General features: G+C 40.0%; 1 long non-coding RNA gene across 2 annotated transcripts; it reads left to right on the top strand.

The window, feature by feature from the left end:
- The first annotated feature begins 2429 nt into the window (after positions 1-2429).
- On the top strand, positions 2430-11283 carry LOC114626127. Of its 2 annotated transcripts, none has more exons than XR_003712182.1 (3): positions 2430-2550; positions 10906-11059; positions 11149-11283. It is a non-coding gene; the product is annotated as an uncharacterized LOC114626127 (long non-coding RNA). The 2 variants fall into 2 exon arrangements; XR_003712181.1 differs by lacking the exon at positions 2430-2550 and adding an exon at positions 10629-10728.
- Positions 11284-16166: the final 4883 nt, after the last annotated feature.

Raw genomic sequence — 16166 nt, 5'->3', positions numbered from 1 at the left:
TCCACTCAGCCCCTGTCTGTCCCCATGCATTTACCTGGCTTTATGGCGATGCAACAGCTTGTATCTCACTAGAATCTACCTGGCTTTATGGCGATGCAACAGCTTGTATCTCACTAGAATCTAGTATTTCACTCCCTGTTTTTTTTTTTTCTTCCGAATCAGGGTTTCTCTGTGTAGCCCTGGCTGTCCTGGAACTCACTCTGTAGACCAGGCTGGCCTCGAACTCAGAAATCCGCCTGCCTCTGCCTCCCAAGTGCTGGGATTAAAGGCGTGTGTCACCATTGCCCTTCACTCCCTTAAAAGGCTGAATAATTACATTTCATGTTGCAAGGACGTTGCCTCTGGCTAGTTTCACCACTAGATGGCATCACGTTCCTAGGAATTTTCTGTCTTCCCTCTGGATAGTTAGTGAAACCACCGCAAACAAAAGTTAAGTTGCCTCAAGTCACTGCAAAGCTGACTGAGGCCTACCTTAAAGATTAAGTCACTGTGGGTGCATTGACACTCTAGCACACAGCACACATCGTGGATATAGTTATTATTTATATGGGCTAAAGGCAATCCTGTCTTATATAAGGGTAAATACTTTTGAGGGATATACTTAAAATATTTCTTTCATTGACATTGAAAGAATCATTGTACTATGATTTTTTTTTAGAAACCTGTCAGTGAATAATTTCTATCGAGACTGGAATAAACAGTCTATTGGGTATTTTGTATGCTTCCCCATGCCATGGTGAAATCAGTATAAGATTTGGTCTAGAGAACCTGGATCTGCCATCAACTGAAGGACTTTAGGCAGCATAATCTCACTAGGCTCTCTTTCTTTTATTTTTCTTAAAAATATGTATTTATTTTTATTTCGTGTCTATCGATGTTTGTCTGTATGCATATGCACCTTGTGCATGCCTGGTGCTCACAGGGGCCAGAAGAAGGCATTATAACAGGGGTTGTAGGCAGTTATGAACTATAGGTATACTGGGAACTGAACTCAGGGCTCATACAAGAGCAACAAGTGCCCTTAACCACTGAGCCACCTCTCCAGCCCCTCACTAGGATTTTTAAATTTCCTACAAAGGGCTGAAAACAAGCAACACCTCCTTTCTGGGGTTTTATGAGCATCAAATGAAACAGTGTCTGGGAAGGCGCTGTGATGTGGGGATCCCTGCTCCCTGGGCATTTTAAAAACTCACACTCATGTTGGTATTTGCACATTAGTGTAGTGTATTCGGCATAATTAAGTCATACCACAAATTATATGACATATAGGCATATCATAAATTTTATGACCTGAAACAAAATGACAGTTTGAACATCTTCCTCAGACCACCACTGGAGAAGGTAGTTTGAAAGGATTTCTTGTGGGGCAGAAGACGTGAAAGTGGAAAGGGAGATTGCTGGGGCTGCAAACATTTTGTGGAGGGATATGGGAGAGGAGGATGGAGGAGGGCATGGAGGATGGATAACTAACCTTAAAAATCTTGAAAAAGTCATATGGATATCCATTATTTTATAAGTTTATTAAAAAGCATAATTTAAAAACAGTCCAAATGGAGACATCCTGGTTGAGTAATGCTTCACCCAGAAGCCATAGGTTTTAAACAGAAACCACTGTGTCAAATGTAGGGCAGCTCCCTATGGGTCAGGGTGGCTTTAGAGGCCCCCAAACAATAGAGGCCACTGGCATTGCTCTTGGTTGCCAACAAGAACTTAGTGGTAAGGCCCTATTGCTGAAGACACCATACACTTAAGTTACAGGACATGGAGAAATCCATCTGGAATAAAGCTACAAGTATCTCCAACTGGGTACTTCTCATAGTGCTGGAAGGTGCTAGGCAGCTTAATGGAACAGAACAGTCATCAACAGTCTTATTCAAGCTGGGAACACGGCTTCCTATACCACCAACATGCCAGGCAAATATGTGTCCACTGTTGCAATAGCGGCATGAATCTTATAGAGAGGACCAACTTTTTTCATTTTGGATCAGATACCCAGTTCACTGGAGAGAATTCATGCCTGGTACTATAAACTTGGTCAAAAGTCACAGGTCCTGGTAGGAGTGGAGTGGGAGGGCTACTACTGTCATTATGCTAAATAGTCACGTGGCTGAATACTCACGCGCCTATCCATAGATTAGTTCTACTGTCAATCTTCTCCAGAGCAGTTCCTTGTTGTATCAGCCAACAGTCAATGCAAAGATTCATAACGGAAGTGCCAGAAACAGGGAATAGTGGCGTGCATGCCCCTAAATGGGACATCTCTATCACCCATCGAAGGCTTGGGGGATATTATGGAAGAGAGGCAGGAAGAAGGGGATGCGGCAAAAACCTTCTTCTGGATGTGACACGGAGACTGGACTCATGAACTCACTGCAGCAGTGGTTTCCTGCGTACGGATTGCGCAGATTCGGCATGCCAAAATTTCGTCATGGAAGGGGGAGGAGCTTTACATTCCTGCTCCTCCTTGAGGGACTCTGGTGGATACCGATTGTTGGAGGAGAGGGCATCGTTTTCTTCAGTGGAGCAGCTACTGGAAGTTCCTGTTCTTAGGTAAACAACCCATACTTCTGCTGTTTGATGATCACAGTTCATGGCCTCTTTATACACTTAGTGTCAATACAGAATTTGACACTGGAAGAACTTTAAAGAAGTACATATGTAAACTCATAAAGAAATATCATTTTCTTCAAGTTACACTATACAAATTGTCATTTATCTACTTTTTCTCCTTGAACCTCAAAAAACTAATATAGGAAGTGTTTATTGGATTCACAGGTAAACTGACAAGTATATTATTATTAAATACATAATATTGAGTTTTAAAAGTCTAAACTATATTTTGAAATTATTATCAGCCTATTTCAAAGCTATGATACAGCAGCTCAGTTAAAGTCACCCAAGAAGTAGTCAGCACTGGACAAGTCTTGTACATAGCTGCTTACAAATAGCTCAAATGGCCTAAATTTGTCCCCAGTGCAAGCAACACACTCTTTTAGAAGGCACCGTGACTTCGAGAATGGAACAGGCCCGTGAATTCCTCTAGATAGCTCTACTTCTACTCTCAAATCCCATATACACAATTCAGTGTATGAATACAAAATGTAGGAACCACAAATGAGAGAAATAAAAAAATGGAAATGTTCGTCTTTCTGAAACTGCTTAACTCACCGAATGTAATCATCTCCAGCTGCATCCATTTTTCTGAAAATGCCATAGCTTTGTTTTTTATGGCTGACAAAATTTCCAGCGTGTACATATATCTCATTTTCTTTTCCCATTATTCTCTTTTGGGGCACCTTAGGCTAGTTCCATAACAGAAAACCTGGACCATGAGCTCAGCATAGCCAAAACAAGGCTTACTTGCACATGCCTGTAATACCAGGACTGGACAGGTAGAGACAGGAGACTTGGGAGATGGAGACAGGAGGATCAGGAGTTCAGGGCCTTCTCTGCCTACATAGTGAGAGTGTTTGTGGCATATATAAAACCCTGTTTCAAGAAATACAATAAACATTGATGGGTGAGCATCTCTGAAATAACTGAGTTCAGCAAGTTGTATCTTTACTCTGCTGTTTCCTTTGCTGTATAGAAGCTTTGACAGTTTGCCAAAATATTACGCGTATTTCTTTGTTGTGTATCAAAACAACACGTTGTGGTTACACATGTGTTTGTCAGAGGATGATTTGTAGAGTCAACTATCTTCTGCTACCATGTAAGTTCCAGGAAGGGAACTTCTAGGGAAGTTTTCAGTGGCACGTGTCTATGGAGCCATCTCTCGGGCCCAGCAGAAGCCTTTTACTTTCATGGGGTGCCCATTTAGCAGTCATTGATATCATTGCCCGGATGACTGGAGTCCTAGTCAGCCGTCTTCCCCCTTGTTGTCTATATCTGGGTCTTTTCTACATCCATATACATTTTAAAATAGTTTTCCTTATATCAGTAAAGACTGAAATTAGAATTTTGATGGAACTGCATTGAGTCTGCAGATTGCTTTTGGTAGCAATGCCACGTTTATATTAGATCAGCAATCCATGACCATGGGAGGTTTTCCTCCTCCTAGTGTCTTCTTCAGTTTCTTTCTTCAGCATTTACAAATCTTTATTATAGAAGTCTTTTACTTTCTTGGTGAGATTTATTCCAAAATATTCTTTGAGGCAACTGTTAATGTAATTATTTGATATAATTTTTGTTATTGGTGTAGAAAGACATAAATTAATGTAGTTTTGTACAATATATGTTGCAAGATATAAATTAATGTAATTTTTGTCATTAGTATGTAAGTAAACTACTAATTCTGTACTAATTTTGTACCCTGCAATTTTGCTGAAAATATTTATCAGCTCTGATAGTTTTATATCAGCCTTAAGAGTCTCATGCGTTTGAATCATATAATCTGCAAATAGGATTCTTTGACTTCCCTTTCTGTTTTTATTCCTTTTAATTCTTTCCTCTTGTCTTATTTCACTAGCTAACATTTCAAGCACTATATTGAATAAATTACAGAAACTGAACACCTTGTCCTGTTCCCAATTTTAATGAAAATCCTTGAGTTCTTTTAGTATGTAGAATTGGTCACAGGCATACCATACACAGACTTTACTATGTTGATTTATGAAATCTGATGCATCTGCATTTGGTGCATATGTTTAAAGTTATATCATCTTCTTCATGATTCTCCTTTTAATTAATTATGAGTTGATTTTCTTTATCTCTCCTAATTTTAGCTTAAAGTCTGTTTTGCACAATATTAGAACAGTGACACCTGCTTGTTTGCTAGTTTGTTTGCCTAGAATACCGTTTCCTTTAATCTTAAGGTTTCCTGTGTCTTTGGTGGTTAGGTGCAAATAAGTCAACAAATGGGCCATTTTTAAATGCAATAAAATAATCTGTGTCTTCTGATGAGGGAAATCAGAAGGGAAATCAAAGCTATTATCATTTATAATTATTCTAATATATTAGGTCTATATTAATTTTCAGCATTTTGTTATTTTTTCTATTCCTCGTTTGCCTAACTCATACTCTGTTGTGATTTATTCTTTCCTGAAGCTTCCCAGATGTGTTTATCTTTCTTGTGTGAATGAAAGGTTCTTTTATGCATCTTCTGCAAAGCTGGCTTGGTGGTTGTGATATTTCAATCTTAGAAATCAGTTCTTTATTAACTATGACAGATAGCTTTGCTCAGTATAGTAGACATATACTAGTTTTTTATGCTTTTATTATGAAATTCTTATCTTTCTATGTCATTCTTCTTTTCATAGTGTCCCATGGACAATGAATCTTTGATCTCTTCTTGTTAATTTAGCTTTATCATTTTCTGAATTGTCCGATTCCTTTACTTTATCATTAAGGCCTGGTAGTTTGTCTTTCTCTTGATCCATTCTGTTAGTGAGGATTGTTGTGGAGCTTTTATTTGATTTACTGAATTTTTAATTTCCAAAGTACTTTCAGTATTTCTTTTTCTTTATTCAATTTCACATTCATATACTATATTTACTTCTTTTACTTCATTCTGCTATTTGTATTCTCTTGGAATTTATCCATGAGTTTATATGTAGCTTTTTAGATTTCTTTGAAAGCCCAAAAATTATTCTTTTGAATTCATTGCCTAGGATTACATTTAATTCACTCTCATTGAAGGCCCTTACTATGAAAGTTTTGATATTTAGAGAAAATACACTGCTTTGTTTTTTTAATATTTCTTGTGTTTTTCCATTAATTTTTAATATCTAGGATTAGTAATTTGAAAGTATGTGATTTACACAAACGATATGTGTACAGTGGTACTGAATGTGGAAAATGGTGATTATCTCAGAAGAGCTAATTAGAAAGGAAAAGATGTGCTACAGTAGCTGGACTTATGCATACACTATGATGGTTCTGTCAAACACTCATAACTCCAAACATGACAGTCAACTGGAAAAGAGCTATCAGATGACATCACAAGAAGTATTGGGCAAGCCAAAAATTCTATTTCGTAAATCTAATAAAAGGAGTGCATATGAACCTTACTATTAAATTAAGAAAAAAGCAGTGCGATATCACATAGGAAATTCAATAAACATGCAGATGTGGATGAGCAGATGAAGGGCAGTGAACGTGTGAGCTTATTCGTGCATTTGACAGTTATTTCATGGAACTAGGGAGAAATGAGTTGGTAACATTTTAAAAGCCATATCTCTTTGAGTCTTCTTTACCTATGTTTACTACATGGCTGACAAACATAAATGTCAAGCTGACGGTGAGGCAGGAAAGCCACGTGCAGACTTTACCATCTGATCTAGCTTAGTCTTGGTTCCTCTTCATTTTGCTGGCTTTTGATTTTATTAGAGTGGGGTTAATGTCCAGTCTGCTCTCTGGCATGCTTTCAACTTACTTCCTGGCTCTCAGAAAGCTCTGGATAACTGTGTAGTTGGGTTAGCTTGCCTTTGATGGAATGGAAGAGCCAGAAACAATTGAAAGGGACCTGAAAGCTAGTTTTCATCATCTACCCACCCCCGTTCTTCCTATCCCTCCCTTTTCCACTTCAATATGCTCTCTGCCACAGTTGGAGAGTAGTCAGCTCTAACTCAGCCACACTGCTCTAGACTGTTTACAGATAATTCTGAAGAGGAGGAAGATGTAATTTCCTTCAACATCATTAGTTTGTAACTGACACAGATTCCTGTAATGAAAGATAGATTCACAAGAAAGAAAAACCACAAGCCAGGTGGAGCAGTAGCTATCTATAACTCTATTATTCAGGAGTTCAAGACCATCCTGGCCTGGCAGGAGCGAGAGGATCAGACTTATAAACATCCACAATAAACATATGATAGGGGTGGAGCAACTCAAGGCAGAGGGGTAGTTGGGGTCCTGGGTGAAGTTGCAGTTCAATAAAGCACAGTATGTTTTTAAAAAGCAATGGGAAAAATTAAAAACCATTTTAGTCTCTAGAGGCAGAACTGTCACAGGAAGATGTTTGCTCTCACACGCAGTTGGTGCTGCTGTCTCTTGGCTGGTGAGTGAGCCTTGGGAAGCACTTACACGCGACGGTTGGGTGTGAGTAGAGCCCTCTATCCAGTCTTTGCAACTCTGTCTGGCTTCTGAATGAGCAGGGAATTTCCTTGTGCTTTGATCATTCTCACTTTGGTTTATTTCCTAACTTCAAAATAGATTGCCAGAATATTGAAGGCCCTAAGTCTATAGTTTGAAAATGAGGTTACATGGATTCACTGAACAATGTTTTCATAAAACCACAATAATTAGTAACATTTGCTTTATATAGTTAGCTGGCAGTCTTCCATATGACTAAAACTCTTCTTCCCTGCTGAGATATTTTCCCACATAGAAAAGAGCATTGATACATCCTTTCCAAAGGCAGCAAAGCAAACTCTGATCACCATAGAAACTTCCTAATAGCACTGTGGTCCATCTCTACTGGATCAATAGAGCAGTGGACTCCAGGTTAGTTCCCCAGTCACTTACTGTAGCTCTGGAATGATGTTTGATTTTAGAATGCATAAACTTATCACATTGAGATGAAGTTTCTACCTTGTCCATTTCAGGGACTTGAGCACGGTGAGAATACTGAGTCCTTTCATTCATTCACTTAATCATTCCATCCGTAAGGATACTGGACATCATCCTAGGTTCTGGAAACACACTGGAAACCGCAATGGGCACTATTTCTGTTATTCTTGAGGTTTGGCTTGCAAGTTCAACCTGTAGCCTGTAGCTCCCATGGACATCAGGATAGGTATGAATGATACCAAGTGCAAAATTATAAGTTTACTTAAAATGTCCTGGTTCTTTTTTGTGATTTCAACATTTTAAAATTTTGTATTATTTTTATTTATGTGTATTTATTTACTTACATGTATGTATGTGGCTGTATGTGTGAATGATTTATATGTGGAGAAGCCTTCAGAGGCCAGAACAGAGCATTAGCTCTCCTGGAAGTAGAGCAACAAAAGTGCTTGTGACCTGTGTGTGCAGTGGGTTCTGGGAACACAACTCTGGTCCCTAGACACTGAGCCATGTCTCCGACTGGGTGATAATGGTTTTTGGTAACTCCATAATGTGGTTGTTGTGTGTGAAGTTTGTAGATGATAACTTCCTGTCATAATATCAAAAGGTCAGATGTGCCTGAGGTCAAACAACGGGAAAAAAAATTCTAGGACAAGCTGAGGGTGACAAGTTTGATCTCAGGAACCTACATGATGGGAGGTGAGAACCCTCCCAAATGCTGTCCTTTGGATGCCACACTCAGAACATGGCACACATATGTAGCTCCCAACCAAATAAGTAAATGTTCTTTTTCTTTTAGTTCCATTGTGATTGACAATATGAAGGAACTAAAAAGGGCTCGGATGCGGAGGAGAATGGAGAGAAGAGGGCTGAGCATAAAAGAATGGGGTTAAATAATCCTCCAGGAAAGGGACATTAATAATGAGGCTTTGTAACAAGGATGAAGACTGTCTTAGGCAAATGGAGGAGTCCTTCCTGTCCCCTGCACTCCTTACCTGGTGTGGAGTGAAATGCCAAGTGGCAAGACAAGAATCCTGCATCTGAGGAATAGAGAATGTAGAGTGCCAATCACTGGCACATCAGCACATGGGGGAGTGCAGACTGTCACAGAGCATTGGGGACAGAGCAGTATTCAGTTGTCACCCCAGGAAGGCAATGTCATCCAAGAGGTGTTTTGAAAACATCCTAAGGATAGCAGAAACTAAGTACAGAAGGAAGTGATCCGGTAGGAGGTGACGGCAGTGCTGGGGCAGAGTACATGGCAGGCGGATTGAAGGTGGGCAACGGAGCTAACTGAAAGGAAGGCTGATTGTGACTTTACTTTCATGAGATAACTGGCCTGGCTGGCTGATGGGTTTGATGTGTGAAGTCAGGGTCGACTCTTAAAGAGAGGACTGGAGAGGGGGAAACCTGGGTCTAATAGGACCCCCTTTTCCTTCCAAAAGCCCCTGTTTCCCTGCAGAGCACTTAGGTCACAGCTTCAGATTGTGTTGTGCCTGGTGAGTCACTGGGAAAGTTTGTAAGATGTAGGTTCCTGGTACAATGATTCTGCAGTGGAGTACTGGGCCACACAGGACCAGAGTGGCCAACGTGACTGTGTTAGGTAATAGAAGGGACTGAAAACAAAGTAGCATATTTTCATGTTGTTCTTCATTAGTCATGTTCCACTGAAACCAGAATAGAAACAACAGCTACCGCATATATACATATATATTATATATGTAATATATATGAATGTGTATATATGATATATATATATATATATATGTTGAAAAATATATTTAGAAACACTCTGAGTGGCTATTCTATTTATTTACATAATATTATTGAAAGCCATAAGAATTAATTCTGTGTATTATTATGTATAATAATATATTCTGTGTCTGGAAGCCAGCACAACAGGGAACAGTAATTTGCTGTTTTAAAATAATGAAAATTAATAATAATAATAATAAACCAACACCCTGACTTTGTCATTTGGGTGACGTAAGATATACTTATAGGGACTTGGAGAGATGGCTCTGACTGTGTCACTTGGGTGACATAAGATATATTTACAGGGACTTGGAGAGATGGCTCAGTGGTTAAGAGCATTCTTTGTCTTTCTAGAATTCAGTTCCCCATACCCACATCTGGCTGCCCCTCACAACTGCCTGTTAACTCTAGTTCCAGAGAATCCGATATTTTCTCTTGGTCTCTGTGGGCACTCACATACACTCACACAGTCAACCCCACATATAGTAAAAAAAACACTAAAAATAAACAAATCTTTATAAAAAGATGTACTAATGGCACAGAAGCTAATGGGATTTGGCCATTGTCCATTTAACTGGATACTCTCGTGGTGCTGGGCCTTGATCCCAGGGGTTTGTGGTCATTGTTTCTGAGCTTTATTCCCAGCATCAGAGATTTTGTTCCCCTCAATGTGTACTTTCTAAATGTATGAAATGAAGAAAGGGGAATTAATTCATTAAAATGACCGCAGAGAATCTGGAAAGCTAAATTAGTCCCAGACAAAGATGGCTGTGTCCGTTTTCCAAACAGGTCCAATCAGTCTCCACTGTTTCTTTCGTGAGTAGTCCCGTGGGAACCATCCAAAGACTTAGAAAAGGCATCTGGCATTGCTGGAACAGGTCTTGTCCATTATCATTCAGGCTTCTCTTGAAAGAGCATGTTTCCTCTCTGCTGGCGCATACCCCTCCCTTCTCTGGGTGGTTACCACACTATGGGACTCACATGGCACCGGCCCCGTCCTGCTTCGCTGTCAGCTGTTCACTTTCCTTATCTCCTCCACTAGACATTGTTGGCATTCCCCAGGGCCAGCCTCTCCCCTCTGCTTTAGCTTCATCTCACCTCTCAGACACTGAAGATTTTCCAACAATACCTGAAACCTGGACTTTCTCCCCTGGACGCTGGCCTGAGTTTCCAACTGCTAACGCCTACCCCAAGCTTCACATGTTCAATATTAAACAGTTCACAGGTGGTTAATGATCAACACGCTCCTGCTTGCGTCACCTGCCTCTTCCACTCTGTATCTATTTCCGTAGTTGGTTCTATCGACTTTTTCTGTTCTCATCAAATGACCTGTTTGCTCACTCCCTGTTTGCCACTGCAAGTATCATCCTCCCCTGGTTTCACCAAGGAAGATGGCTTTCTTGCCCACTTTATTGAAGTATTTCAACAAACCAGCCTCCATCTTATGGACTTTGTTCTCAATTCATGGTTATTTCTCTGAATTCTCCCATCAAGAGTTGACTTGCTGTACCAAAATAATCAAATATATTTTCTTTTGAAATAAAATGATCATAGTCTCCTTTTTATATAAGACGTTTTCTTTTAAAAATGTTTTATTATCATTTACCTTCTCTTATTTGCACAACTGTTGATATTTTCAAACAGATGATAAATTTCTTGAGGAACGAACCATGCCTTATGACACCATTGTACCGTGTGCGAGTGTGAAGAGACTAGATGCTGCAGAATCCTGGCTGGTTTGTTTGCTCCGGGTTCACTCAGTAGCAGAAATGGAGAGCCACAGGCTGTAGTTCAGTTTGTAAGTTTGTCACGTGTTAAACTGGCTCATTAGAGACAAATCCATTTTCTTCTAATATATCACTCATAGGATGTTTTCTTTTACTCTAGAGTAACTGAGAAGAATATAAGAGCATGACTGAAAGATGAAAGAGGGTTGACAAGATGGCTCCGTGAGTGAAGACCCTTGGTTCCAGTCTTGAGAACCTGAGTTCAGTTCTCAGGACCCACATAGTGAAAGGAGAGACTGACCTATGCAAGATGTCCTCTGACCTCCATATCTGTCCACTGACATGCCTCTGAATAAATAAATGAGAATAATAAAAAAATTGAAAAAAGAAACATGAAAGAAAATCTGATAGATGTGTTTGTGAAGGTTTTTTTTTTAGTACTGATATAAGGTATATTTACTGCCTGAAGCTGTGTAATGTATGTTTTCCATTTCATGAATCAATAGTGTTGTACGGCAAACAGCCATATCTCACTGGTTACTGATTCTTTACATGAATAGGTGGTCAGCTAGGCAATTCTATAGCTCTGATTTGGACTTGGTGGGGTCACTCTTGTATCTGCTGTCTGCTACAGAACAACATAGCTGTTCTTGGCTGAATTCAGTGTCTGGGCCTTGGAATGAACAACTGGGTTGACTCAAGCTAGCCCCATGTGACTTCTAATAGTCCAATACATCAGCTCCACTGTCATGTCTTGTCCTTATTTGGTAACACAATCACAAGATTAGCCAGTATGTAAAGGTTATGGAAATAGGTACCATCTCTTGTTTGGAGGAGCTACAAAGGGTATGCATACACTGCAAGGGGTATGGAAGTAAGGACGGTGCAGAGAACTCACTCAGTTGTCTTTGCAATTGATTACCCCAGAGGTAGACTCATTTCACAGAATATCACTGTTTACCAGCCACACAATCTTGTATGATTTCTCTAGCTACTTGGAGTTACTTTTTATCAACAGCAAACAGTTATGGTGATAATTGAGTAAAATAACACACACACAAATCATGGGACATCACAGGCACTCAACATTAATATTAATAAATATTTCACAAGTCTACCTTTAAAGGGGTGTTCATGACACTAAGGAAATTAAATAATCTTATTTAAATAAAAGGTGAGGAACAAAATACTAAAATAAGGCACACATTTGGAGAAAAGAAGAAATGACATATTGAATGATTGTGAGTGTAATATTGGGAAAGCTAAACCCAATGTCATTGACACTTATTTTGATACAAAGTCTAGGTGTGAATCTAGTGAGGTCAAGAAAAATAGTTTTGAAAGTTCATGGTTCAGGGAATTGGTTTCATTATTTCCATATTTGATATGGGAACAATGCTACAGTCAAACATATTTTAAGTTTAAAATTATTGTCAAAAGGGGTTTATCCTTGTCAGAGAATACTGAAACTACATAGAGATCCCTAGCTTGGAAACTTCTAATTTCTAAAATAAATTAGGCTAGGAGTAGGCCTTTCAGGGCTCTGCACAGGGTTGTTGATGTGTGTAGTAGTGTCTCCATAAATCCTAGTGGAATGGATCTGCCGAGCAGCGTCAGAGGTCATCAGGAGAAATGATTTGTAACTGGCATTCACTTGTCGTACAACTCACTCTGTAGAGATTAATTAAATTCATACTCTGTTACCCACAGCCAAACATTAAGCAGAAAGAGAATCTAAGTTGGAGATCTCCATCAGGTCCCTCCCCTTGTAGATTTTGGGAAATCTAGGAAGAGGGTGAGGAGAAATTGTAGAAGCCAAGAGAGGTTGAGGATACCAGGAGAAGTCAGCCCATGAAATCAAGGCTTCCAGAGGCTCATAGAGCCTGCAAAGGTGCTAGGTCCTCGTAAATAAGCTATAGTTGTCAGCTTGGTGTTTTTGTGAGACTCCTAACAGTAGGAGTGGGCATGTCTCTGACTCTTTTGCCTGTTCTTAGGACCCCTTTCCTCTTACTGGGTTGCTTCTCCCAGTCCTGATACGAGGGTTTGTGCCAGGTCTTATTGTAATTTGTTAGGTCGTATCCCTGAGAGGCCTGCCTTTTTCTGAAGAGAAACAGAGGAGTGGATCTGGGAGGAGAGGGGGAGGTAAGTGGGGAGGGAATGGGAGAAGGGGAGGGAGGGGAAACTGCAGTAAGATCTATTGTATGAGTGAAGAATAAAAAAAAAAAATCTGTAGGCAACTGAGGAATGGCCAGTAGGCCAAAACAACTGTTTCCCCTCAAGCGTCGTATGCTGTAGGCATTCACAGGAAGAAGGCCTGTGTTTAATTTTCGCTAAAATGTATTTAGTACTAGCTTCAGTTACTGTGCCAAGAACTTCACAGTCATATTCGCCATTTAAGTTTCACAGCAGTCTTATGGGGAAGATAAATTAATGAGGAAACAAAAGTTTGAAGTTGGTGTGTCCTTGCCCAAGGTCACCCAACAAACAGTGGACCTGGGCTTTGAACTTAGATCTGTCTGATATCTATACTTGGTTTCTTAATGACTGTACTAGATTTGGGGTGGTGGAGGCTTTGTAGAAAAATTGGGATGCTAACTTTTAATTTCAGCTTATTCTTATTATTTACTTGTTATTTGACTATTTGACAGTTTGAAACAAAAAATGAAAATATTACACTGTGAGTATCTATAGGTTAGTATGTAGATTCTAAATTACTATTTTACTGAATGTGATTTATTTTACATCCGTTTGATGGTACCACCCTCTAACCATTAGCCATCTTTTTTTCCCATTCTGATGGCTTTCAAAAGAAGTTGCAAGCATCAACAGAAGTTGATATTCGAACTGCACTGTGAAGAGTGCTGTCAGATCTCTGTAGGCCAAAGAAAGGGGGAGGAAGGGCCAGCTCTGAGATATTTTCAAGAACATTGGGGTGGGGGAGTGAGAGAGATAGATCATGGTGATCTCATAGGACAAGAAGGTGATGACAAGATTGAGGAGGAGGCTCAGTGGTGGAGTATGAAAGACCCTAGGTTCAGAGAGGGGGAGGCTCAAGTTTTGACAAAGAGTGACATTTCAGAAGCACAGTCTTGAAGGGTGAGTGGAAGACATTTTGCTAACTGGCAAATGAGGGTCATCTGGATACAGAAAATAGGGTCAGTGAGATGACACATGCCTATACTCCTAGCACTCAGGAGGTTGGGACAGGAGGATTGTGAGTTCAAGGCTAGTTATATTGTGAGATTCTGTATCAAAAGGCAAAAAACAAAAGACACAGACATACAGAGACAGAGGTACTTTTAGAGAGGCAGAGAGAGGGAGGGAAGGGAATGAGATGGGGTACATGGTGAAACGGTTTGTGGTAGAAAGGATGTTGGACACCAGCACTGTGCAGAAGGCTGGTTGTATGAGTTGGGCAGTGAGAGTCTGAAGTAAAAGAAGGAAAGCAGCTCTAGTGACCCCTGAAGTGCAGTGACAACAGACAGAGATATAAAACCACCAAGATGAAGCCTCATCTCATTTCCTGTTGCAGAGAGGAAAATGCTCTGACAAAAGTAACTTAAATAAGACAGGGTTTATTTTAGCTCACAGTTCCTGGGGTGTCAAAGTCCATCATGTCTGAGAAGGCAAGGTAGCCGGCTGGGGAAGGAATGGAGGCAGGAGCAGGAAGCTAGTGGTAGTGTTGGGTGAACACTCTGGCAGCCGAGAGTGAACAGGAAGTTGGGCTAGCCTATAAACCTTAAGGCCCCTCCACACTGATCCATTTCTTCCAGCAAAGCTCCAGCTCCTAACTATTCCAGAACTTTCTCCAATAGCACCACCAGTGGAGACCAAGTGTTTCAGTGAGCCTTACTGAGGGACATTTCACATTCAAGTCATAGCAAGAGAATATAAGAAATTTGCTTTAGTGTTTTTTGAATTCCAACAAAATATTTACTAATGTATAATTTGGGTCAACACAATTTAATTTTCTCCCTTAAAGAGATTCACAAGGTGTCTGCTTATAATTTTTAGAGACCACCTTCCGTTGATGGAACTTTACCGATGACATCCATTTTTGCAGATGGTGGCCCTGGTCAAGAACTGCACTAGTCAGTCTCCAGTCATCACCTCAAGTGATGTGGGAAGCATCTAGACAGTAAGATACCGTGGCTCCTTCCAGACTTCCTCTGACCTCATGAGGGTGTCTGGCAGTTTCAAATACAGTTTTGGACATTATGAATAGGAGAATTTCTATTGGCATCTAATGGTCAAAGGCCAGATATGTTGTTGAACATTCTTTAAGGCACAGTGTGTTTTTATAGATTAGGACTGAACATCCACAGTGTGGAGAGTTAGAGTCTCACTCAGTTAAGAGGATGGTAAATTTTTTCTCTTTTCTTCTTTCTCCTCTTTTCTCCCTTGTTGTTGTTGCTGTTGTTGTTGTTCTCCTCCTCCTCCTCCTCCTCCTCCTTCTTCTCCTCCTCCTCTTCTCCTCCTCCTCCTCTTCTTCTTTTCTTCCTCCTCCTCCTCTTCCTTCTTCTCCTTCCTCTTCCTCCTCCTCTTCCTTCCTCTTCCTCCTCTTTTTCTTTTATGTGGTACTGATTATACCATTTTATAGATGAGAAATCTGAAGGATGTAGGTTATGATGTTTATACTGCTAAAATGTGACAGAAACAGTTTTATTCCAAAGTTAATGTTTTTCTGTTATACCATGACTCCAGGAAGAAGATAAATAGATTGAAGTCATTCCATAGTTTCTAGTCCTGGTTAAAAAAAAATAGTGCCAGAGACTAAGACAGAAGTGATGGAAGGGAAAAACCTGAGAGCTGTTGGGAAGCTAAGAGACAATTGCAGCGATAAGTATTTTAAAACTTGACGTGGCGGAGTGGGGAGCCTGCAAGTGGAAATGTCTAGTGAGTGTCCGGTGACAAGAACTGGAGTTCAGGGGGAGGTCAGGACTGTAAGTGTCAGGCTGCTGACAGCTGGTTTTAGCCACAGTAATGAGAAGGGGCCTGGGATGTGCTAGGACAGGAGCACAGGAAAGTAGAAGTTGATTTCTAGGAAAAGGCTTATAAGAATAGAAGTAAAGAGTAGAAATGGAATTAATGAATATATAATATGAATATGAATATATAATGAATATAATAAATGGGATCGGAAGAAGGTCCAAGGGTCATAATATCATTTTTAAACCC

The sequence above is a fragment of the Grammomys surdaster genome, unplaced genomic scaffold (assembly GCF_004785775.1).
Source record: "Grammomys surdaster isolate TR1022 unplaced genomic scaffold, NIH_TR_1.0 229, whole genome shotgun sequence".
NCBI classification, from domain to species: Eukaryota; Metazoa; Chordata; class Mammalia; order Rodentia; family Muridae; genus Grammomys; species Grammomys surdaster.
Note: the sequence above shows the minus strand (reverse complement) of the source record. Positions and strands in the feature narration are given on the sequence as shown.